Genomic DNA, 26794 nt, shown 5'->3' with positions numbered 1-26794 from the left:
TGTGGCACCAGCACCAATGCTTTTTATGTGGCACCAGCACCAATGCTTTTTATGTGGTACCATCACCAATGCTTTTTATGTGGCACCACCACCAATGCTTTTTATGTGGCACCATCACCAATGCTTTTTATGTGGCACCAGCACCAATGCTTTTTATGTGGCACCAGCACCAATGCTTTTTATGTGGCACCACCACCAATGCTTTTTATGTGGCACCAGCACCAATGCTTTTTATGTGGCACCACCACCAATGCTTTTTATGTGGCACCAGCACCAATGCTTTTTATGTGGTACCACCACCATGCTTTTTATGTGGCACCAGCACCAATGCTTTTTATGTGGCACCACCACCAATGCTTTTATGTGGCACCACCACCATGCTTTTTATGTGGCACCACCACCAATGCTTTTTATGTGGCACCAGCACCAATGCTTTTTATGTGGCACCACCACCAATGCTTTTTATGTGGCACCAGCACCAATGCTTTTTATGTGGCACCAGCACCAATGCTTTTTATGTGGCACCACCACCAATGCTTTTTATGTGGTACCAGCACCAATGCTTTTTATGTGGTACCAACACCAATGCTTTTTATGTGGCACCAGCACCAATGATTTTTATGTGGTACCAGCACCAATGCTTTTTATGTGGTACCATCACCAATGCTTTTTATGTGGTACCAACACCAATGCTTTTTATGTGGCACCAGCACCAATGATTTTTATGTGGTACCAGCACCAATGCTTTTTATGTGGTACCATCACCAATGCTTTTTATGTGGCACCAGCACCAATGCTTTTTATGTGGCACCAGCACCAATGCTTTTTATGTGGTACCAACACCAATGCTTTTTAAATGGTATCAACATGTTATTTATTCCCTGAGATACTTTTAGTCACAGTTCCACCTGATTTTTTTTTTTTTTTTGCTTTTTGCATATTTGTGAACAGCTGATGATTCACTCTATCACTACTCAGAGTTCTCCCACCAAAATGCAGTCATTCATCTTGATCCACTTTTGATGTGGGGAAACTCTAAGTAGAGATGGAGTGAAACATCAACGTTTTCTGAACACTCAAACTCGTACCTTTCTCCTTACATCATGTGATGATAATATAAATGAACAACAACCATCATTCAAGCAATGTTGTTTGTTTCCAGTCTTTTTTGAAAAACATGTCTGTCCATGGGAAACAAATGAGAGTTGGCAACATGAAGCACATCTGTCCACACAAAATCTGCCTCAACAAATTCTGTCTGATCCATGCAAGCATGGAAAACTAAACATTGAATAACGATGATGATCCAGCTACCAGTATAAGACTTACAGATTTGCTGAGTAAGTGTGTATAATAAATCAATTGAAATTGCTTTATTTCTTGCTTTATCTAATTTCTTTTTTTAGTGAATTTCAGTGTAGGACAATCATCGACAAACCAACAAGAGAGCGACTGTCAGCTCTTTGTCAATGGTTCTTAACCTGAAACATGATAATTACTATCAACCTTTAAATACTGGGTTACAATATTATATATTGTCTTTTGTCTGAAGAACAACACACTCTCTAAACATACTGTTACTATTACCCTTTAGATTTATTTTAAGACAAATCTTTATAAACATGATGCCTTTAAATAGTAAATGTTAATTTGTCCTCTACTAGACTTTGTAAATCGACATTTATGTTCCCCATTTGAAGTCATTTTACTTCACTTATATAACTAATATCCTTGGAGAGGTAGAGGCCTGAATGTTACAACATTCCATTTCATTTTACCTACAAATATAGAACAGTGTGCCCAGACAAAAGGAGATCCATATATCTATCTTCAAAGCATTTATGAAATGTCAATAATTCATTTATTTTTTAATCTTACTAGCAGCTGTATTAGATTCATATGAAAATGTAACTAAAAACATGTGGTTCAGATTAAATAGATTTTATTCATTGGTATAGAACAGTATATATATATATATATATATATATATATATATATATATATCAATAATGTACACATACATAGATACGTGTGTGTGTGTGTGTTCCTGTTTTCTTGAAGAAAGAAAATGTAAGCTCTAGGACTACTGACACTTTGCAGAGAACAGCAGATTTTAAAAAATCTGTTTATTCATTTGTATTTTGATCTATCAAATTTCTAACACACAACATCAGCATTCTCATTGGAGTGGTCATTGAAAATCTCAGATGAAATACATCCAATCAAACCCAAAATTGAGGTTTTAGATAGTCATATGTAAGTTTTAAAATGGACTTTCAATTCTTGATGTCCTTGATCAATTCTCAGAACAGGGATACAAATAAGTAAATAGGAAATACTTTCAATGCTACAAAACATCATGTCTTAAACTACATTGATATGATATAGATTAGTAAAGATTTATGATGATAAACAGTTTGTCTGGAGTAATCTAATATATTAGGAGAATTTATAGTTGTCAGAAAGTCAGAAACCAACGATAAAAATATTTCAGTTGTATAATTGACTGCATGAGAAGTCTTACTGCAATGCAGAACATCTAGTTTTATTTTCTCTTGTCTTTAAATTGGTATAGAATATTTAATTTTTTTCCTTTTTGCTTAAACAGGGTGTTCTAGAATTAACTATCGGTTTCAATGAAATCGGGCAAATTTAAAAAAAAACAACTGACAGAATTTTATTTTTATTACTTAATTGTAATACTTAATACTTTTATTACTTAATTGTAATACCAAAACAAATTGATGTACAAATCTTACATCAAACCTTTATTTTACTGAAATAGATAGTTAATTCTAAGACATCCTGCATATGACATATCCTACATATGACATATCCTACATCCAGAACCTTCACCAACCACATAACCAATATGATTCCTCCATTTCAATATCAGAAATTCTTTAATCTTTATCACATGCACTCCACAAACTAGCAAAGGAGCCTTTAGCATTCAGATCACTTTGTTAAATCTAAAATTTATCATGTATTATCTTGTAGCTTTGAGATTTTGATGATATGGCTGTTTCGTTTTAGAATGACACTGTAGGGTATTAGATGCCAAATTTGGCCATTTTGTGCATAAAACAGGCAGAATTTTGCACATAGCTGGATGTGCAATATTCTGTGCTTGACATTTCTTGTCACCAATCACTATTTGGTCCAAACAAGGTTTATTCATGAGGCATGACAGCAAAGAAGAGCACACATTTACCCTCTGTGTGCAATTACACTTGGAAAGTTAGTGAGGAACCCATTGACCCAATTTGCTAACTTTTCCGAAGGCACACAAGCGCCGATGAATGATTGACTGACCAAATCCAAGCTTCTCTGCTAGTTACTCAAAAGTTACAATGGGATTTTGTTCCACCAGGGTTTGTAGAACGTCCTTGTCAAGCTCTACAGATCTTCCAGGATGAGGCTTGTCTTCTAGGCTGTAGTTCCTGGCTCAAATTTCTGGAACCACCATTGGCCCTGGCTTATGCTTATTGTCACATTAATATTCCTTGCACTTTCCGTTGCGTTGTTGACTTTATTGAACTCATAAAGTAAAATATGCTGAATATGCTCCTTTGTCACTTCCATTATAGCTTTGAAAAAATAACTTAAAATTGTACTGCACTCTTCAAAACTTGCTCTAAGAATAATAACAAGGTAAAATTACTACCTGCTTTTATAGTAAGTTGATGCGGATAGTTTATCCTGTCCCCCTCTGACTTTTAGTTCATGCAATTGAAAAAATACACATTATTTATGGAATGACTCAATATAGAGTAATCCCTCACCATATCGCAGTTTATTATTTAAGCTTATGTCGATTCCTCTGTAGTGTTGTTTTGCATTTATGATAAAATAAATATATAAAAAGAAAAACAATAAACGTCGCCCTTTTCAAGCCTAGCCAGGCTCATGGGCCCAGTTTCCCGTTTCTGTGGCGTATGTGTTCCCCCAGCTGGATGGGATGCCAGACCATCGCAGCGTTACTCAAGAAACAGGAAGAGAGAGTGAGAGAAAGTTGAGGCGAAAGAGTACAACAAGGGTCGCCAACAAATTAAAAAATAATAATAAAAATATACAGTACAGTACTGTTTCTACTTTGCAGATTTTCACTTATTGCAGGGGGTTTTGGAACATAGCAGCCATGACAGTTGAAGGATTACTGTGTAAGTAGGAAGGGGCGGCATGTGCAAGTATATAGTTCTATATGTTGGTGTGCAGACGTGCTCATATAGTTTTGCGTGCATGTGTATATTGATGCAAGTGTGCACATCTGTACATGGGCATGCATGCGCACATCTGCACACACACACACTTGGACAAACACGCACATGTGCACAGACATACGCACGCATACATGCACACATGTATATGCATAGACACACAAGCATATTCATTCATATGCACATGTGTATATTCGCATGCATACCAGTGTGTGTGCACATACACATTTGCATTCACATACATGCATACAAGCATTGGGGATTGGTAAGTATTGGGAAATGGTAAGTGTTGGGGGTTGGTAAACGTTGGGGATCGGTAAATGGCGGTCCTGCTCATGGGGTTGGTTGGTAGTGGAGACTTTGGTGCAGGTGGTGCAAAGGTGGTATATCTAGGTTGTAAGCAGTCAGAGGTCTGAAATTTACCAGAAGAGCATATCTCTAGTGACAGTGATATAATAGACCATATTTCATGTTGATGGATACTGCAGATTGTTGGAGGATATGCAGTTTTTTGCAGAGGTAGAACTGGCAGTTGGGGGCACTGGGTGAATATGGTGGCGCACTGTTGACAATAATCCACTTGATGCTGGGTATTTCATCTTGGAGATCACAGAGTCTCCAGTGAAAATGAGACAGGGAAGTAGAGTTCTCTCTATCCCTGGATCTGAACGAGTGCATATGCTGGAAGAATCTTGCTTTGAAGGCATTAGCTGTCATACCCGTATAGTGCTTAGTAATACCATCGGATTGTATAAGGGTGGCACTGTATACTACGACCCTTGAGAGACAAGATTCTTTTAGAGGGCACATGGTGGGGTTTGGCAGTTGCAATCAGCTTCTGTCATTCAAATTCAAAATGGCTTATGACTAGCATTGTGCATGAAACACAAAGTACCAAACTGTTTTGATATATATATATATATATATATATATATATATACATACATATGCATACAGAGTGTGATGAGTAAATCATTGCTATTTCATATTTTTAATTTTGCGCATGTACATTGTTTGTTTTTGATTTTGTTGACTATACAGTATAGTAGGGTCAGTTGGGCACCCTCTGTGAGAAAAACAGCACCATGACACAACTCATTCTGCCAGAAATTTGGAAATGACATGCTGTACTGCTTGGCATTCACACTGGAAGTTCCAATACAAACATTTCAAGCGTTTGGGTGTCAAGCTGAGGACAGTGCAATCTGAGGACATGTACTGAGAGTGATAAAGATCAAACAACCAGTCAACATCATGGTTTGGAGTGATCACTAGTGATGGCAATGTTATGTCTCCATTCATCTTCCCACACAACCTCAGACTCAACACAGAGGCCTACATCAAGTGCCTGGAGAGAGTAGTGTTGCTCTGGGTCTAGAAGATGGCTACTGGAAGACCCTGTGTCTGACTACAGGACTCTGCACCACACCACACAGTCATGGCTGTCAGGCAATTTCTATGACCACATCACGCCTAACATCTGGCCACCTAACTCTCCACACTGCAACCCTCTTGATTATTATGTGTGGGACACAGGTGAGTGAGATACCAACAAAACTCCTTGTAACACCAAAGATGAACTAAAGGCAAGGATTATAGCAGCATTCACCAACTTAAACAAGGAGACCGCCCAGAAGAGTTGCAGGAGGTTCCAAAGTCGTCTGGAGTCCATGGTTGAAGCCAATGGCGATTTTATCGAATAAAGTTACTTTTTAGTATTCCAAGATATTTTTGTGCAATTTTGGTAAATATATCTGTTAAAATGAGATGTCAGTGTTATTTTCATTTTTGCTTAATTTTGATGACAGTTTATTCCCCACATGCTGTGTGTGTGTTTGTCCCTCATCACTTGACAACCAATGGTGGTAAGTTTACATTCCTGTAACTTAGAAGTTTGGCAAAAGAGACCAACAGAATATGTACCAAGCTTTAAAAAATAAGTACAGGGGTCGTTACATTTGACTAAAAATTCTTCAAAGCAGTGCCCTGGCATGGCCTCAGTCTAATGACAGAAACAAGTAAAGGATAAATGATAATGCAGTCAAAGACAGAGAAAGAAGGATTGTTACATGGCTAGAAACTTTTTGATCATAGGCATAGTCAATCAGTTTTGACCTGTGGCTAAACAACATCCCCTCCTTCTTCTCCAAGTTGTTGACTGTTCACCATTTCCTTGCAGCAAATCTCTCTTACATACTGATACAAGTGGAATACCTGTTTCTGTATGGACAGGAAGAGATTTATTATTAAACTTAGAGCTTTCTATTTTGTGTTAAATTAACTAATTACATGTATTTTTAATTATTTACTTGTCCATGAAACTCATTATCTGAATTTTCGATTTTTTATACATTATTTGCAACAGTATACCATTTGGCACAAGAGTAGAATTTTCATCCCTTGTAATTTCACACACACACACACACACACATCAGAGAAAGTTTGTATACCTCTTTCATAATCAACACACCTGTTTCTATCCTCTTTCTTGTTACCTCTCTTCTTCTCACTCACTCTCTCTCCCCTCCCTCCTCCTTTCCTCCTCCTCCTCTATCTCTCTCTGGCCAGGTAAACATATACCTCCTCTATAGCAAGACATCTGTTTCTGCCTCTCTGTCTCACTCTAACCTTTCATCATCTGACACAAGATCACTTCCTCCAATGCCCCTCTCAAAATTTCTTGTCTTGCAAGTTAATTGGTGACCCTGCCAATGCTGGTGCCATGTAAAAAGCACCCAGTCCACACTATGAAGTGACTGGCATTTGGAAGGACATCCAGTTGTAAAAACCATGCCAAAACTGACCTAACATAAAAAGCACTCAGTCCACTCTACGGAACGGCTGGTGTTAGGAAGGGCAGCCAGCTGTGAAAACCATGCCAAAACAGACACAGTAGCCTGGGGTAGTCTCCTGTGAAACCACCCAACCCATGTCAGCATGGAAGGTGGATGTTAAACGATGATAATAATGATGATCTGAGAAAATTAGAGGGTCCTGAGAGGCTGACATGAGAATGTTTGTGATTCCCAAAGCTGTGATGAGTATAGCTATTCAATATTATATAGGCTGGGGCTCATTGCAACTCTTCACATTATTTCTATATCACTGCAATAGATGCAGACATTGCTGTGAGGTTGAGAAACTTGCTTTCCAACTATGTGATCTTTGGCTTCAGTCCCACAACGTGGTACCTTGGGCAAATGCCTTCTACTTATAGCCCTGGGATGACCAAAGCCTTGTCAGTGGATTTGGTAGATGGAAACTTAAAGAAGCCTGTCATATACATACATATATATTTATATACATATATGTGCATGCGTGTGTGTGTGTGTGTGTGTGTGTGTGTGTGTGTGTGTGTGTGTGTGTGACGGAGTCTCCCATCAGTTTTGACATATGAGGCTCTGACAACGTACTCTTTCTTTGTCACTCATAATGTTTATGTCGAATGTGACATTTAAGTCCTGCCAATGATTTGAAAAGAAGGCCACAGATGTTGCAAGTATGAGGATTATAGGTCAGTGCAGGTGGTATATTTGCAACCACTTTTCTCCTTTGCCTTGTACCCCGAAGCCTGTTAATGCTGGTTGCAACAAAGTTTTTAATACCATTTTGACACAACAATCTCCAATTTGTTTGTACCAAGGCTGTTTACTCAAAGGTGTTGTGAGCTACCTTCATCTCTAACAGGTTACTCTTCAGTTTGTCCTTATATCTGAGCCATGGTTGACCAATATTCCTCTGCCTACTCTCAAATTGGCTGTACATGAAGACTTTGGGTATTCTTTTGTCACTCATTCTGATCACATGGTCAGCCCAGTGCAATTGTGATTGTATAAGGAAGCTCTCAATTCCACCAATCTCACACTTGCTAAACAAGTTGGTATTAGAAACTTTGTCTTTTAGTGAATAACTGCAGATTGTCCTCAGACAGTCTTTGTGGAAGATGTCTAGTTGGTTAATGTGTCGCCTATAGGGTATCCATGATTCTGAGCCATACAAGAGAGTAGAAAGAATGGCTGCTTTATAGACTTATACTTTGGTGTCAAGTTTGATGCCCCTTTCATCCCATAGGTGATGATGGAGTTTGCCAAAAGCATTGGTTGCCTTTGCAAGACAGTTGATGCTTTTATCAAGGAAAGCACTCAAATTAACTTTTGCTTCCAAGATATGTAAATGACTTCACATAATTTAGGCTTTTCCCATCAAGGAAAATTGTGAAGCAGTGGCCTCTGCTTGACACCTCATATTTGTTTAGGAGTAGGGCGCACGTTTGGTGGATTACTTCTTTATGCCGATGGTCAAACCAAAGGCTTTACATGCAGCAGAAAATTGGTCTAGATGTTTCTGAGCTTCCTCTAAAGAGGTTGCTACTAGTGCAGTATCATCTGCAAAAAATAGATCACAAATGATGCTGGTACGTAGCAGTGTTCTGGCTTTGAAATTCTGATGCTTGAATAGTCCACCACTTGCTCGAAACTGGAATTTGACACCACTTTGTATGTTGCCAAAAGCATACTTCAGTATCACTGAAAAGAAGAGTACAAACAAAACAGGAGCCATAACACAATCTTGCTTTGTGCCATTTGTAATATAGAAGGAAGTCAAAGATTACCCATTAGACATGACAGCAGCCACCTTCATTCCCTCATGAAAGGAGATGATAACATTCAATATCTTGTCAGGTATACTGAGCTTTTTCAGAACTTTCCAGAGAATATGCTGGCTAACAGTATCGAAGGCCTTAGTAGGGTCAATGAATATCAAGAACAACTCTTGATTTTTCTCATGCACCTTCTCCATGACCTGCCAGAAGGAAAAGATCAAGTTGATAGTGCCACGACTAGAGTGAAATCCACACTATGATTCTGGATAGATATCATTTACATATTTGATGATCCTGTCAAGAATGAGTCAAGCAAGAATCTTACCAGCAATAGACAGAAGTGATATTCCATGATGATTATCACAGACACTTCTCTTTCCTGTGTTCTTATACAAATGTTGAATTGAGGCATCCTTGAAGTCCTGTGGTACATGTCTTACCTTCCAAATGTTTATGAAGAGGTCATGCAGTTTCTTAAAAATCTTCTGTCCCCCATGTTTATAAATTTCAGGAGGGATAGCATCCCTGCCAGGTACTTTACCAGCAGAGATCTGTTTAATAGAGTTTACCACTTCCAGGAAGGTTGACTCCAGAGACAGTTACGGTATTAGAGTGTGCTGCAGAACAGACATTATGACATCATCATTAGTGACTGAGGTGGAGTTCAACACAGCTGCAAACTGATCTTTTGATTGTTTCCATTGTTTCATATCGTATTTATATTGTATTTATATGCAAGTGTGTGTGTGTATGTGTGCGTATACATATAGGTCAGTGCAGGTGATATATTTGCAACCACTTTTCTCCTTTGCCTTGTACCCCGAAGCCTATTAATGCTGGTTGCAACAAAGTTTTTAATACCATTTTGACACAACAATCTCCAATTTGTTTGTATCAAGGCTGTTTATACACACACACACATATATATATGTATATATGTGTATGTATATATATATGTGTGTTTGTGTATATATATATATATATATATGCATGTATGTGTGTGTATATATATGTGTGTGTGTGTATATATGTGTGTATATATATGTGTATGTATATGTGTGTATATGTGTTTATATATATATATATATATATATATATATATATACGCGTGTGTGTGTGTGTATATATATGTGTATATATATATATTTACATACATACACTCTGTGAAGTAATTGACATCAGGAAGGGCATCCAGCTGTAGAAACCATGCCAAAACAGACAATTGGTGCCTGGTGCAGCTCTCTGACTTGCCAGCTCCTATCAAACCATCCAGCCCATGCCAGTATGGAAAGCTGACATGAAATGATAATGATTTTGATATATACACAAATACACACACATAATATATATGTGTACAAACAGCCATGCTACATGACAGTGTGCATGTATGACAGAGTGTGAGCAGCTTAAGAGAAAAGTTGGGCATAAGAGGCATTAGATGTAGTGTGCAAGAGAGATGACTGCACTGCTATGGTCATGTGATGCATATGGACGAGGACAGTTGTGTAAAGAAGTGCTGATCTCTAACTATGGAGGGAACCTGTGGTAGTGGTATACCCAGGAAGACATGGGGCAAAGTGGTGAAGCATGATCTTTGAATGCTGAGCCTCATGGAGGTGATGACAAGTGACTGAGACCTTTGGCGATATCTGTGCTTGAGAAGACTTGTCAAACCATGTGAAATCATAGTCATGGCCAATGCCAGTGCCACGTGACTGGCACCCATGCCAGTGGCGCATAAAAGCACCCATGCTGGTGGCACATTAGAAACATCCATTACACTATTTGAATGGTTGGCATTAGGAAGGGCATCCAGCCATAGAAACCATGCCAGACCAGACTGCAACTTGGTGCATCTCTCCAGCATGCTAGTTCCAGCCAAACCATGCCAGCATGGAAAGCAGACACTAAATAATGATGATAATGATGATGATGATGTGTGTGTGTGTGTGATGTACCATTGTCTAGACATCACATTATAGTTGTAAATGAGAATCATTGACACACAAGCAAGAGGGTATTTATTTTCAGTTTCCATGAAAAAAGATATCTAGCCAAGGGAAAATATTAACTTGCTTGGAAACAGGTGAGATTTGACAACAGGAAGGGCATCAAATATCTTACTGTTCTGATATATTTCATCTGACCCACGCAAGATGGAAATGTGGACATTAAATTATGATAGTGATGGATGAAAGAAGTATGTATACTGCAGTTCCAGTAGTTGGTTGCCCTGGGTTCCCTTTGAGTGAGCACACCAGTTTCCACACATTATAAGAATGATTTTATTTCCAAGAGCAGTTTATCTCCCAACACACCAGTCACATTTAACCATTTTGATACCAACCTATCAAAAAATGCCCTTGATCCTGTGATGCAAACTTTCTTTATTATAGTGACATTAATTAAAACTTTCCACTAAAATTTCAGGTTAATTTTTGTTCCAAATAATGACAAAATAATCTTAAATTATTCATTATTTTCAAATTTAATTGAAACAAAGGCAGTGTATTTCAACAGAAATATGGTAAAGAAAAGGGGTTAAAGGAGAGGAGTGGAGGTTCAAGGGAGATAGGACAATGGCAGGGTCAGAGTGTAGAAGGTGGAAGTTGCAAAGGATGGTGTAGTGAAGTTGAAAATGAGGGTAAGGAAATGCAGTCAAGTGGTGGTGGTGGAACACTGAGACAGTGATTGCTGTTGATAGCTCAGACTTGGTGGTGGGTTACATTCATTACGGGTTGGTGGTAACCCTGAGCAAAGAAAAAGAGGTGGGTATTTGAAGCAGCTTGGTTTGAAGCCAGAATCTCTGCTTCAAGGGTAAATGGAAAAGCAGGAACTGACAGAGGCAAGGGGTAGAGTTGTTGGTGTGAGTGGGAAAGGAGGAAGAAAAATTGTGGTAATCAGGGAAGTTGGTTGGTTTATAAAAGATGGAGGGAGAGAGGTGGAGAGTGCTGTTTGGAACAGAGACACCAAAGAAATTAACAGAGATATCTGAGATGTTGAAAATGGATTCCACAATTTATCCAATGTATTTAATATATTTCAAATTTTGGCAGAGGCTAAGTTGGTTACATCAACCCCAATTTTCTCAACCCTAAAATGATGAAAGGTAAAGTCAACCTTGGTGGTGTTTGAACCCAGACCATGAAGATGGAGAAAATGTTGCTAAGCATTTTACCTGGCATGCTAACGATTCTGCCAGTTAGTCACCTACCAACATATTTAATATCACTGTAAATAAAACTGGGCCTAATGAAAGCCATTTCAACAGCTTGAGATAAAGAGCAAAAATTATTTATCAAATTGTAAAATAAAACATGTAATTGACGCAACTCATTTCCATAATGATACAATGTGATAGAAAAATAATTATTAATGAACCAATTCACTGTGGATTATAGATAATTATATAGACTTCATTGGGCCTTATTTGAAGGCAACAATAATATAAACTTATGGAAATTAATTTTGTACATTCATTCATTTATTGTAATGAAGGCTGCATTGGTATATGATATAATATATTGGGTAGGAATAAAAAGTCATCCATACCAAAGATATCACTATTATTTTCATATTGGCCAGCATCAGAAGATCTTATATGGTTATGTGAGAGGGTATGGATCATTGCATCTTGAATGCTTCTAGCACTCTCTCTTGAACATGTCTTCATTTGACTGTCAAAAGCACAACAGTTATGCAACATCAATACATACCAGAAGACTTAATCTACTTAGAAATAAACACTATAGTTAAATAAGTACATTTTATGGCATATATTTTCCCCTACTTCTATTCGTAGCTAGTTTGCATTATAAGAATATAAATTGACTTCAGTATGTAGTATGTCATAAATAAATACTTTTAGTTATTTTCAATAATGTTCAAATGATTTTGATAATCAACTCACTTAATCTAAGTTTAGCCATAGTAACTTGAAGTTTTAGAGTTTCACCTAAGTAGTTTTAAGTAGTCAAAACATTGGTTTGTATCAATGGAAACAGGCACCAATGTGTCTGTGATTTTCGATTGGTTAAAATTACCTAAAATTTGCAAACTTTAAAAGCTATTAACTTTTTATTTATTAATTTGTCACAAAAATGAATTTCATTTCCATAATTAGCTTACAAAACTACACCAGTACACCAGTTTTGAAAACAATATTTAAAAAATGAAGGGTTAGCATCAGGGCTAGAATTAGGATTTAGGGATGGTGTTTAGGGTCAGACTGAACAGTGGCTGACCTGGGGTTCAGCATTTTGAAATTAACCCTCCCTGCCCTTATTTTCTTTATTTTAAAATTTTTTTCATAATTTTTTTTTTCTCAAAATATATGGAAAAATACGGAGATTATGATTCTGAAAATAATTTCCAAAAATTTCTGTAAAATTTCAATAAAAAAAAAAAAAAATTACACCTCCCCCTCCCCTCGCAGTGTACGGCTACTTTTTTCAGAAATTTTGTTTTTCAAAATATGCGGAAAATACGGAGATTATGGTTCTGAAAAAATTTCCAAAAATGTTTGTAGTTAGGGTTAGAGTTAGGGAAAAACGTCAAAAATGAATAAATTGGGGAAGGGGGGGGGGCGAAATTTCAAAATGCCGATATTTGGCAATTTTCCGGAATCTTCGTATCCAAAAACGGGGTTTTTTTGGCCAAAAAAAGAAAAAAATTGGGAGGAAATGAGGTGGGAGGCGTACAGGAGGAAGACTTTCCCAAAATCAGATTCAGCATAAAAATTACGTAAATATATCAAACTTGAAAAGTTTCGGTTAATTTTAAAATTTCAAAATCTGTGAAACAAAAAAAACAACAAAAAAACATCCAAATTGTTTCCTTTTAGTTTAAAACTTGTAACAAAATGTTTTACAAATAAATAATTCGGAATTTGTCAAAACATCAGGTAAAGTGTGTTTTCCTCAGCACATATACATATATGCGCGCGAGTTTTATATTCATAATATATATGCGATTTCGGTTGCAATAGCCTTTTAATCTATCAATAAATTTGTATTATAATCGCAATGTCTGTATGTAAAAGACATCAAAATATCTGAAACTCCTCTTTCACTTTTCTCGACCATTTTATGTACTTATAACGAAAGACCATTTCCATTTTTTTTAAAGGATACATACAATTCAAATTATCAAATGATAGAAAGGACAACACGATTCAGAGGTAATTGTCAACTGAATAAAATGCCCTAGTGTAGGATGTAGGATATTTGTTTTAACCGAATAGATCAATATAGAAGTAATGGGAAGGGAAATAAAAGTGCATTATGTTACTAGGAAGAACAAAACATCAATAAACATGTCCTTAAGTTTAAATTAGAGAGAGAAATCGTTTTTTTCCCTATTAAACTAACACAATGTGCAAATATTAAGGTATTTCATGGCTGTTTAACAAGGGATGAAAAAAGGGGAAAAACACACACAAAAAGGGGAAAAAATGCGTATTTTTCAAAAATATTAGACAGTCCAATTCAAAACTGCTCACTTTATAAATGAAGAGTAGGTGTTGTTGATATAAGTATCTGAATTTGAAAATAAATCAAGACAGCATCTGAACTTGTAAATAAATTTAGACGGTGTCCAATTGTTATTCTTTCCGACGTTGTATTGGGGTAGTCACCCAACTTGCTTGTTTGTTTTATATATCACATATATATATATATATTTTATCTTTTAATTTATTTAGTCATTGGACTGTAGCCATGCTGGAGCACCGTCTTAGGGGTTTGATAGAACAAATCGACCGCAGTCCTTTTAAGCCTAATACCTATTCTATCAGTCACTTTTACCGAACGGCAAAGTAACGTGAACAAACCAATATTGGTTGTCAAGCGGCGGTGGTGTGCAAACATACACGCGCGACAGGCTTCTTCCAGTTTCTGTCGGCAATGTTTCGTTCCCCAACGAAACATTGCTGTTCTGTTAACTAAGTCCATTCACAAGTCTTTGGTTAACATAAGGCTAGAGTAGGAAACACTTACCCAAAGTGCCACGCGGTAGCATTGAACACGAAACCATGTAGTCGAGAAGCAAACTTCTGACCACACAGCCACGCCTAGGAGCTTTTGTTTACTGATTGCTTGGATAATCTCAGTTGAAGTCTTTCCCAGTTGACCCAAACTTTCCAACTCATCAGTTTTCTTTTCCACATTAATATTAAACATGGTTTTAGGTAGGACTTCCTCAAACCTTTTATTAATTCACTATTACTTATTGAATCAATAATACAATACTAGTAGGACACAAGCGAACGAGTAAGCGAGAGAGAAATCCAACAAACTTTTCATCACAGAATGAAGTTTTATTCTGTGTTGACATTGTATAATTGAACAACGGACGATGCTGTTATTAAATACCTGGATTTTTAATTTAACAGGCCAACAACATCCAGGTCGCTGGATTGCTGACATCTTATTTGAGAGCAGACATAATTTATTGACTAGCGTGTGATTTCCATAGAGACGTTTATTGTGAATGGGTTGAGAACAGTGTTAAAGGGAACTGGAGGATTTGATACTAACAGTATGGATAAAATCGATGAGAGCTGGGAGTGTTCTTTTTTTAGAATGTTTTTTTTTTCTCGTCGTAAACAAAAGTTTATAGGATGGATACACTCTTCAATGGATATTTGGAGGAGTCGAATGGTACAAAAGAAATGTTTTCGGCGCGGATAAAGAATACACACACGGAGTAACCCTAACCGCGGAAAACGGGTGGTGTGCGTATTCTTTACTTTTGCCACGTATTCTTATACCAGTTCCAGATAGGACAAGGGTCACATTAGAGCCACTCACAGATCAAAACATTCTAGCATATACTCGGGTTACATCCGATGAATGGGCTACATGTGCTAAAACAGGCCAGCTTGGAACGAGTGGGATCTAAGTACACGACGTGAATATTTAGAAATGAAATATTGTTGATATTTTTGAGAATAATATTTATTTTGGCGATATATTCCAAGGCAGCGAGCTGGCAGAAACGTTAGCACGCCGGGCGAAATGCGTAGCCGTATTTCGTCTGCCGCTACGTTCTGGGTTCAAATTCCGCCGAAGTCGACTTTGCCTTTCATCCTTTCGGGGTCGATAAATAAAGTACCAGTTACGCAGTGGTTGATATAATCGACTTAATCCATTTGTCTGTCCTTGTTTGTCCCTTCTGTGTTTAGCCCCTTGTCCTACTAGTATTATTGATTCAATAAGTAGTAGTGAATTAATAGAAGGTTTGAGGAAGTCCTACCTAAAACCATGTTTAATATTAATGTGGAAAAGAAAACTGATGAGTTGGAAAGTTTGGGTCAACTGGGAAAGACTTCAACTGAGATTATCCAAGCAATTAGTAAACAAAAGTTCCAATTCCTCCGAGGTCGACTTTGCCTTTCATCCTTTCGGGGTCGATAAATTAAGTACCTGTTACGTCCTGGAGTCAATCTAATCGACTGGCCCCTTCCCCCAAAATTTCGGGCCTTGTGCCTAGAGGAGAAAAGAATATTCATATCTTCCCCTAACCTTCTTTTAGAAGGTTAAAAAGTAATCGAGAAATCCAAGTGGAACAAATCCATTAAATAAGGAACAATTCATGTAGGGAGAAAATGAATGCAATAGCAAACATCTACAAGTGTTCACGTTACTGTGCATAGTTATACACGTATTAAATGTAATTCTTCTTTTGTGTTTTGTATTAGCATAAATGAGATTTTGTTTCGCATATCTCTATTTATGATGTAATAATGCATTTAAAATAAAATTTTAAATCTGACTGTCACGTAATATTTTTGAAAATTTTGTATTCTGATCATAAACTAAGTGAAGTCTCGCTTTTGAATAAAATACCTTTAGTTTGAATATGACATAATGTTATTTCCCCGTAGCAAACTAACAGTAATAATATCGACTCCTAAGAGAATACACCCGCCATAAAATCAAAACAAAACAAAAGCAAAACAATCAAACAAAAACTTGAAAAACTTAACAATTTCTTGCTAAAATTCGGCTAAGTTATAGATGCATGGACGTTTTAATCCGTATTAAAGGTAAAACATGGAAAATGTCAAGAAAAGCTAAAGAAATCACAATAGGTTGATATGGATATTTACAGAAACTAAATAAGAATGAAATGCTGACAGCTCAATATGAATTTTCCGATATTCAACAAGTTGATGTTAATATAAAGTTCGCAAGTACATAATTCAATAAAACAATGAAATAAACTAACATTAGAAGCTTACCTGTTTTATAAAGAAATCTCAAGTTTCGTAGGTAATTAGTCGTATTTTAACCATCATTTAGGAAGCTTTTTACCATATAAGTTCGGGAAATCCACGAAGACGTGTTTTCCTTGGGTACGTCATAAATTTTATAAATAAACAGCAACGTTAACGTATATTAAAGGTTTGCTTTTGTGATTAAAAACATTTCTGATATCGAATGCACGGTAGAAGTGATTTCAATGTGTTGACTGTTTCAATGGCAACAGCTTGACTGTTTTTTTGCACTTCGATATCGATATTTTAAGGCCTTGAGCAGAGCACTGCACTATTGTAGTTTTTAGAGCTTCATTACTACTTCCTATAGCTTGCTTCTGACTAAACGACGTGGAAGGGGTAAATTTATTCAGTGTTGGGATGAACAGATGTTTGATGTTTTAAAACACACTGACAGGTCAAATGAGATGGTCAAACATAAAACAATTTTCCCTGAAATAGCTTGAAAAGTAACACAGAACAAATAAAATGACAAGTAAAATTTGAAATGTGTGTCAGTTGTTTTATAGAGATCTTGTCGAAAAGAAAATATCATCATCATCATCATCACCCATCACCTTCATCATCATCGTCGACGTTCATCTCGTCTACAAGCATCAGGTAATGCCTTACTGTCACTGATCTCACGTTCCCTTTCATTCAAATTAACATTGTTTGTCAAAAAGATAACGCTTAGCTCAAATATAATCATTTAAGGGATATTCTGAAGAAAGGATAACAAAAGACTAATCAATACTTTTTAGGGGAGGAGAGGTTAGTTGATACTATCGATACAAGAACTAAATATGTATTTGGTTTTAACGACCTGCGAAAAGGAGAAAGGCAAACTTGAACTCAGAAATCAAAGAACGAAAAGTAAAATACTATACATAATGAGAAAAACATCTTAACGAAATGTCGAGTATGCATGTTAACATATTTCTTTTCTTTTTTCGTAGCTACAAAACCATACATGTACTGAATAGGACAAATGATATTGGGTGATACTATTTTCAGGGTCATTAATGATGTTGTGAAGTGACTACAAAAAAAATTGAGTCTAGGTCACGCACTCGGTTTACAAACTTCTGTTTAATCAATCTTTCAATATTTCAAATGTTCTTTTAAAGACAGTAATTATAATAGGCCGTGTGGTAAAAAGCTTGCTTCCCAACCACATAGTTCCAGGTTCAGTCTCACGCTTGGGCAAGTGCTTTCTACTATAGCCTCAGGCCGTCCAAAACCTTGTGAGTGGATTTGATAGATGGAAACTGAAAGAAGCCCGTCATATGTATGTGTGTGTCTTTGTTTGTCCCACACTTGACAACCAGTGTTGGTGTGTTTATGTCCCCATAACTTAGCGGCTCAGCAAAAGAGAGTATGATAGACTAAGTACTAGGTTTAATAAAAAAAACCCTGTTGTCAATTTGCTCAACTAAAAAAAACCCTTCAAGGTGGTGCTCCAGCATGGCCATAATCAGATGACTGAAACTAGTAAAAAAATAAAATTCTTTTGTACATTCTGAATGCTACTTTAAATTTAAAAAAAAGCTATTCTAAACTAAAAATAGCTTTGAAACGATATAATTTTTTCTTTATGTAAAACCTGACACATTGTTATGTGCTTGAAGTTGCAATTTTGAATTATACAACATATGACATATATTCTTTTCTACTCTAGGCACAAGGCCCGAAATTTTTGGGGAGTGGGGTCCAGGCAGTCGATTAGATCAACCTCAGTATGAAACTGGTACTTAATTTATTGACCCCGAAAGGATGAAAGGCAAAGTCGACCTCTGTAGAATTTGAACTCAGAATGTAAAGATAGCCGAAATATCGCTATTGAATATGCAATCTTTAGTATTCATGTTTTAGAAGATAAAATGATAAAGATAATGCTTCAGCAAGATATACGTGCAGTAAAGTTTCGATTCCTCGTAGCTAGAGACATTTCACTTCAATTAAGAATGCAAATGTTCTTTTGAACATCATAAAGATCTCACAATCTCATCTTTCTTCTTTCTAAATTTGGGGCATTGCTATTTGACTGGTGGGGGATGAAAAACCAAACAAACAAAAACTACTTAGTGTAAATACTGATTTCAAATTTTGGAACAAGGCCAGCAGATTTTGAGGGGGGGGGGAAGTTGATGAGATCAACCCCAGTACTTGACTGGTTCTTATTTTTTATCAAGTTTGAAAGGCAAAGTTGACCTTGGTGGAATTTGACCTCATAACATAAAGATGGATGGTGTGTGGTTAAGCATTTCATCCGGTGTACTAATGGTTCGGCCAGCTTGCTGCCTTAATTTATATAAAGATAAGCATATCAATTCTCACATACAGCTTAGATCAAGATCAGAACTCAGGTACAAATGCAAGGTGATGTAATCATCATCATCATTTAACATCTGTTTTTCCTGGTATGGGTTAGACAGTTTGACAAGCTGGCTAGCCAGAAGACTGCACTAGGTTTCACTGTCTGTTTTGGCATGCTTTTCATGACTGGACTCCCTTCCTAATGCCAACCACTTTAGAGTGGCCTGGGTGCTTTTTACATGGCATTTGTACCAGTGAGGTCTGCTTTGGCATCGATTTTACAGCTGGATGCTGTAATATCTTACTTAATTTACTGCTGAGTCAATGCCAAACTATATCTCATATTATTTACAGTATTAGAACTTATTCTTTAGTGATGTATCACAAAACTGTTCTACAGTGGTATACTTCTCCAAAGCAATCACTTGTTATTGCATAAATTTAATATTTCACATTTAGATTACCTGATGTTAATTGCTTTGGTAAAGTGTATGAATGAAACAGACTTTGTTTGCTCAGGAGGAGGGATGTCCCTTCATGAAAACTTTTTCTCCTCAGAATGGTTATTTTGAATTCTTGAACAACTGTAAGTCAATACTGCAGGAAAAATGTGCAGTGAGAAAGTTCTGGAGGGATGACTTTTTAGAAAGAAGGATTGGACCAAGTGTTTGGTGCAAGACCTGAAGAGCGTGGGAGGTGTCACAATATACATGATGAGAAGAAGAGAGATGAGTGTGTCTGGTGAGTATGAGTGTATAGAGATACACACCTAGCAGGCTCCAAGGTGCTGAAGCCATTTCAGTTGTAGAAAAAGCAGCGTGTCATTTTTTTAGGATTAATCAAAGGAGGATGCTTGAAACAGGGTGGTATACACTGGAGATACTCAAGGTTGTGTTAAATCAGTCAATGGATTAAGTCTACCAATCATTAGATGAAAGGTGAAGTATATATAGGTGAGTGATTCCAACTATCAGTTGGTTGGCTTTCTTTTCAGTGTGGTCTAGAATGTATGTATGTGTGTGTGTGTGTGTGTGTGTGTATCACACCAGCACCATTGGGCTGGCAGAATTGTTTGCACTTTGAACAAAATGCCTTACAGTATTTAGTTACAGCCTCTTACAGTCTACATTCAATTCCTGCTGAGCTCAACTTTGCCTTTCATTATTCTTTCTTATGAAGCCCTTTGCTCCCTATGGAGATAAACCAACAACAGCACTTTCCCCCTGATCTCAGTTTTAGGCTGTCTGTCTGTTTCTTTCCAGATGGATCCCTGCTTTTTCTGCTCTGCCTTAGTATCTCACCTCATACGATTCTCTGAGGTTTTGTCTTCCTCTCCCAGCTCTTTTTGGTTTTGAATTGTCATCGATGCTGCTATAAGGCAAACCCATTTTTATCCCAGGGAAGAGATAGTCCCTATTTTTCTGGCTTCTATCCTTTGACCTGTTCGGGAGACCCTACCAGGGGTTTGTGCTCACTGGTAGAGCTCTCAGGATCATTGGCACATATGATCCTGAGAGAACAAGGACTGCTTCATTCACCTCACAAAAGAGATGATGAAAGAATGCAAAAAACAGTGCTGGAAAGGATATCTCCAACCCAAGCAAGCAAGGAAAAGCAGATGTAAAAAGGATGATGAGGATGACAATAATATGTGTGTGTATATATATATATATATATATATATATATATATATATATGTATGTTTGTATAGGCACAAGCATGGTTGTGTGATAAGAAGTTTGCTTCCCAATTATATGGTGCCAGGTTCAGTCACACCTTGAGCAAGTGTCTTCTACTATAGCCTTGTACTGACCAAAGCCTTGTGAGTGGATTTGGTAGATGGAAACTGAAAGAATCCTATTGTAAATATATATATATATATATATATCTACATATATGTGCTTATTCCCCACCACTGCTTCACAACCAGTGTTGGTGTGTTTACATCCCTGTAACTTAGTGGTTCGGCAAAAGAGACCGATAGAAAAGTGCTAGGCTTTACAAAAAGAAAAAATGTTCTGGAGTTGACTAAAATTCTTCAAGTCTGTGCCCCAACATGGCCACAATCTAATGACTGAAACAAGTTAAAAATAATAGGTGAAGAAAGATAGATACACAAATGCACATACTAGATATACACTTACTTTTCAAAAGTAAATAGACACTTTGTTTTTGAAAAATTTATTTCTAGAAACAAAATTATGTCATTTGATACATTTAGATACTTAATCTAGTATTAACTAGACAAGCCTCATGCAGTTTTTAATGACATAACCCGTTTGATCATTTTACTAATGAGTAGCATTTGCACAGATAAAAACAGCATTAGAGGATGTCTATTTACTTTTGAGATGTCTGTGGAAAATATTGAATGGGAGTAGATCTGGTTGGTGTTCAAGCCAAATGATGAAAGCAATGTTTTGTTTCTGTTAGGTCACCTCAGTAAAGCACATTCTACTCCTTTGGCAAAACTAACAATGACCAATATATAGATAAAAATAGACAGAATGAGCTGGAGCCAGTTATGAATATCGACACTAAATAATTTCAGTCGAGTGAATCTGTTATCTTTGATCTTTGACATGTTTCTGTCATTAGATTGTGGTCATGCTGGGGCACTGCCTTGAGGAATTTTTAGCCAAATGAATCAATCCCAGTACTCTTTTTCCTAAGTCTGGTACTTATTTTATCAGTCTCTCTTGCCTAACTGCTAAGTAATGGGGACATGAACACACCAACACTAGTTGTCAAACAATGGTGGGGGACAAACACACACACACACACACACGCACAAACACACACACACACACACAAACACACACACACACACACACAAATGAGAGACTTCTTTCAGTTTCCATCAATCAAATCCACTCACAAGGCTTTCGTTGACCTGAGGCTATAGAAGACACTTGCCCAAGGTGCAATGCAGTGGGTCTGAACCCAGAAGCATATGGTTGGGAAGCAAGCTTCTTATCACTCTGCCACACCTGCGTTTATGTATTTTTTTTTAAAGATTTTAAACACCTGTAGAAGGCATCTTTGTCTACAAATTGCCCAAATAATCTTAGTTGATCAGAATTTCTCAACTCAGTAATTTATATATTTGAAACCTTACCTTATTTGTATTTATTATGCACAACATATGCCCCTGCGCTATTTTCTCTCAGCCATATTGTCAATACCCTTCCCTCCCTCCCACCTTCACTCTTTCTTTCTGTCTGTCTGACTGTATGACCATTTGCCTATCTCTTTCTGCCGCGCTCTATCCCCTCCCCTTCTCCCTCTCACCATCTCATTTTCTCCCCCCCTCACTGTCTCACTTTCCCTCTCTGTTTATGTATGTATGTACATGTGCATGCATGCATGTGTGTGTATGTACGTGAGCATATATTTGCATATCTGTATAGCATTTTCCTGTTATCCACTCTGTCCTTTCCTCAAAAATTTCACAGTTCTGTGGCATTGCTTTTATTAGTACTATTATTAGTATGAACATATTTAATATATATGAGACAGTAAAAAGCTAATTATATATATATATATATATATATAGGCAGTGCTCCTGCATGGCTGCAGTCAAATGACTGTAAAAAGAAATATACATATACTTTATGTATATATATATATATATTTATATATATATATGTAGGTATATATGTATTTATACACACACACACATATGTATGTATATATGCATGTATGTATGACAAAAAGTAGATATACAGGATTGTCCTTTTATTGCAATATGAAAATAAAATAGCATGGATGTTAAATTATTCAGAAACACAATCCACATCAAAAACAGTAAGTGAATTCATGTGAACATATTTAATGCATGAAAGCTTAAAACACTAACTACAAATTAATATGTAGCGATAGAAAATATGGTATTAATCAACGACAGGTATTACTTTAAGTTGTTCTGTCAAGTATGAAAGACAGATGCAGACCTGCTTTGGTCTTATTCTGATTTCAAACTGAATGCAATATTTTACAGGCACAACAAGGCAGTGAGCTGGCAGAATCATTAGCATGCCAGGCAAAATGTTTAGCAGCATTTCTTACACCTTTATGTTCTGAGTTCAATTTCTACCAGGGTCAACTTTGCCTTTTATTCTTTTTGGGTCAATAAAATAAGTATCACTTGAATACTGGGGTGAAAGTTATTGACTTATCCTCTCCCCTGAAATTGCTGGCCTTGCGCCAAAACTTGAAAGTATTTTACTGATATCTATTTTGATATTTGTAATATTGTGATCATCTAACATGATAATGTGAAAGAAAAAGGATTCCAGATAATTATTTCCAAGGAGAGGTAAAACAGGTTTGAAATATATTAGAAAAGAAATAGAAAGAAGCAGATCTTGTTTGTTTATCATCAACGATCAATTATTCTGAATCCTTTAATTGAATGGATGGTAAATATAGAATTGATTGCAAAAACTACATGCCGCTACATGTATGAACATAAAATTCATTTAAAGCATGAATGCCAATTTGCTTCATTACTCCATTAGTGGATGTTTGAAATGTTATTCTTTTGAAAACTTGATGTCAGAAGCATGGTGTAATTTAATCTTAGTTTAATGACTTAAATATAATGATGAAGAATTAAAAAAAAAAATCTATTTAAATATTATGGGAAAGAAGTAGGATATCGTATATTCACACATACAAGCTGCCTAAACATGTTCAAACCTGAACATGTTCCTCCCTTATGCTTATAATGAATATGATTAATAATTACTAAGTAATAGCTTATTATAATGACATGTTGTGTTATGCAAATCTTCTTGTATTAACAATGATGTATTATTGTAAATTCTCATGAGTTTATATAAGAATTGTGCTTAGAAAATGAGAACAATCTCTTTAGTATCAATAAAATGATTACTATTTCTGAGCATAAGTAAAATAATAATAATATGCTCAGAAAGATTAGCCATTTGTTCTGATGTATTAGTCTTGTATTTTGTCTTAGTAATTTTCTAAAAAGATAGTTTGTTAAATTCATGAATTACATTATTTTTATACAAGAAAACAAAAAGTGCATTCCATGTCAATGATATGACAACATGACCAGAATTTCTTTTTATTAGAAGAAAAAAAAAAAAAGGAGGAGGATAGGAGCTAAAATTTCAAATGATCAAAGAATAATCGAGATAGGGTTGGTCATACCAAATTAATGCAATGAGTTAGTTCTGTTGATTTCTACCAAATGTTTGATTGGCTATTGTTGTTCTTAATCAAATCTTATTAGACTGCTTAATAAAAATAACAAAAACAACAACAACAACAATTTAGCAACAAAATGCATATAGGATTAATATAATACTAATTTGTAACATTTCTTCATAATTGATTTTTCGAAAGATTAGCCTAATATAATGTAAAGTAATTAATATTATGAATAGTAAACATAAATATATTTTATCATACAAAGTAATGTTTTAAATGCAGTATAGTCTTGAAAGCAGCAGAAAGATTGGGTATTTTACCATTAAAAGATGGGAAAAGTTGTCAGCAGACAGCCGTGAGACATGAACTCACACTCCTTAGATACCAGCTAATTACTCTACCATTAAGATAAACTGCCTGCTGACAACAGTCTCCATCAAATTGTCTGCTGACAACTTTTTTCATCATATGAGGGTAAAAATATCCAATCTTTCTGCTGTTTTTACAGCTAGTCTACATTTGAAATACTATTTTCTTGTTTGTATGATATGATACACATTTGACACTTCCAAAAACAAAATATTTGTTTACATATATTGTTGCATAAATATATTTAGTTAATGTGTTGGAATAGAAGCCCTTTATCAAGCACAACATTTCAAAATATTATGTCATTCTTTTAAGGCAGCTAGCGGAATCATTAGCATGTTGGTCAAAATGCTTAGTGGCATTTCATCTGTCTTTGCAATCCTGTCAAGATTGATTTTGCCTTTCATCTTTTCAAGGTTGATAAAATAAGTAGCAGTTGAGCTCTGGGGTCAATGTAATTGACTTACTCCCTCCCTTGAAACTGCTGGCCTTATGCCAAAACTTGAAACCAATATTATGCCATCCTTTTCTCTGGCATACTGTTGTCAGTTGTCTTGGGACTTGTCCCTGAAGTATTGAGCATCTGGGGTGACTATTTAGAGACTAGCATACCATTCTTAACCTGAATTGACTGGAATATTGCTAAATTAGAAGTGGTATGACATTTTTTTCAACTGATAGTTTAACATTTTGTAATCTTTGCGATATAGGTGCACTTCTGTTGTTTAATTCAGATTGATTTAATACAGCCTACTGTCATTATATTTTTTACTAGTACAATGAAAATATCAAGGGGTGGACATCAAAATTCCTTGAGAAGACAGTGTTGACATTCCATCATAAAACAATCCATGTGTCTGCAGTCTTCAATATAGATTAAAGTTCCAAGCAGACAGTTAAAGCTGTTAACATTGTAGCATTTGTAGCCTCATAGACTTGTGTTTGTCATCACCATCAGCAGCAGCATCGTCATCATTTAACAACTGTTTTCCATGCTGGCATGGATTGGACAGTTTGGTCATAGCCAGTAAGACCAGGGGCTACATCAGGCTCCATTGTCTGGTCTAGCTTGGTTTCTCTGGCTGGATGCCTTTCCTAACACTAACCACTCCACAGAGTGTACTGGGTACTTTTCAAGTAGTACCTGCACCAGTGCTTTTAATGTGGCACCAGCATGAGTGACTTTTATGTAGAACTTGCACTGGCATCAATTCGGCTGTGGTGGACTGGTCTTCATGTATTCATTTCCAGAAATTCCTAAAGGACCGATGTCTGAATATGATCTCTGGTAACTTTGTAATTTTTCAAAGTTCACAGTTGCTTTATTATCAGTATAGACCCAAGGCTGTAATATACAAGACAGCTTTGCTGTTTATCTAAATTTGTTGTGTTTGTATTGTAATATAACCTCAATATCATAATATTGATCTTCTCGATGACTCAACAGCCAACACACCTTCACTATTGTGGTGTCTTCCACTCCACATTTACTGCTTTTAAATTGTCACTTATTCTTTTAAACATGTTAACCTACCTATTTTTCATAGGCAATATTATATTTTCATTTCCTCCTTGGAATTATCTTTAAAAACAAATCATTTAAAGTTAGTGGTAAAATATCTAATGAAAGAAGGATTTGAATAGTTAATTAGAAATAATTATGTGATGAGGGTAGTCAATAACAATTAATATTTTATTTGTTTCTGTAAGTAAGGGAAATATGTTTTGATGTTATTATTATTATTATTGTCAGTGAAGCATTACATTTACTGTTTCTACTGAAGTAGTGACAATAGAATCTTTCAATTAATACTCAATAATGCACACAGGTTGGTGTGCATTTGA

At 36.1% G+C, this 26794-nt stretch overlaps 1 protein-coding gene across 1 annotated transcript in view; it reads right to left on the bottom strand.

Annotated features, from left to right (window-relative positions):
* LOC115222109 (protein shank) overlaps positions 1-17262 on the bottom strand; it is a 151059-nt gene extending 133797 nt beyond the window's left edge. Inside the window, exon 1 of the mRNA XM_029792232.2 lies at positions 17066-17262. The gene's annotated coding sequence lies outside the window, so the exon portion shown is untranslated. The remainder of the gene's footprint in view (positions 1-17065) is intronic.
* Between the last annotated feature and the right edge of the window lie 9532 nt (positions 17263-26794).

The sequence above is a fragment of the Octopus sinensis genome, linkage group LG19 (assembly GCF_006345805.1).
Source record: "Octopus sinensis linkage group LG19, ASM634580v1, whole genome shotgun sequence".
Classification (NCBI taxonomy): Eukaryota; Metazoa; Mollusca; class Cephalopoda; order Octopoda; family Octopodidae; genus Octopus; species Octopus sinensis.
Note: the sequence above shows the minus strand (reverse complement) of the source record. Positions and strands in the feature narration are given on the sequence as shown.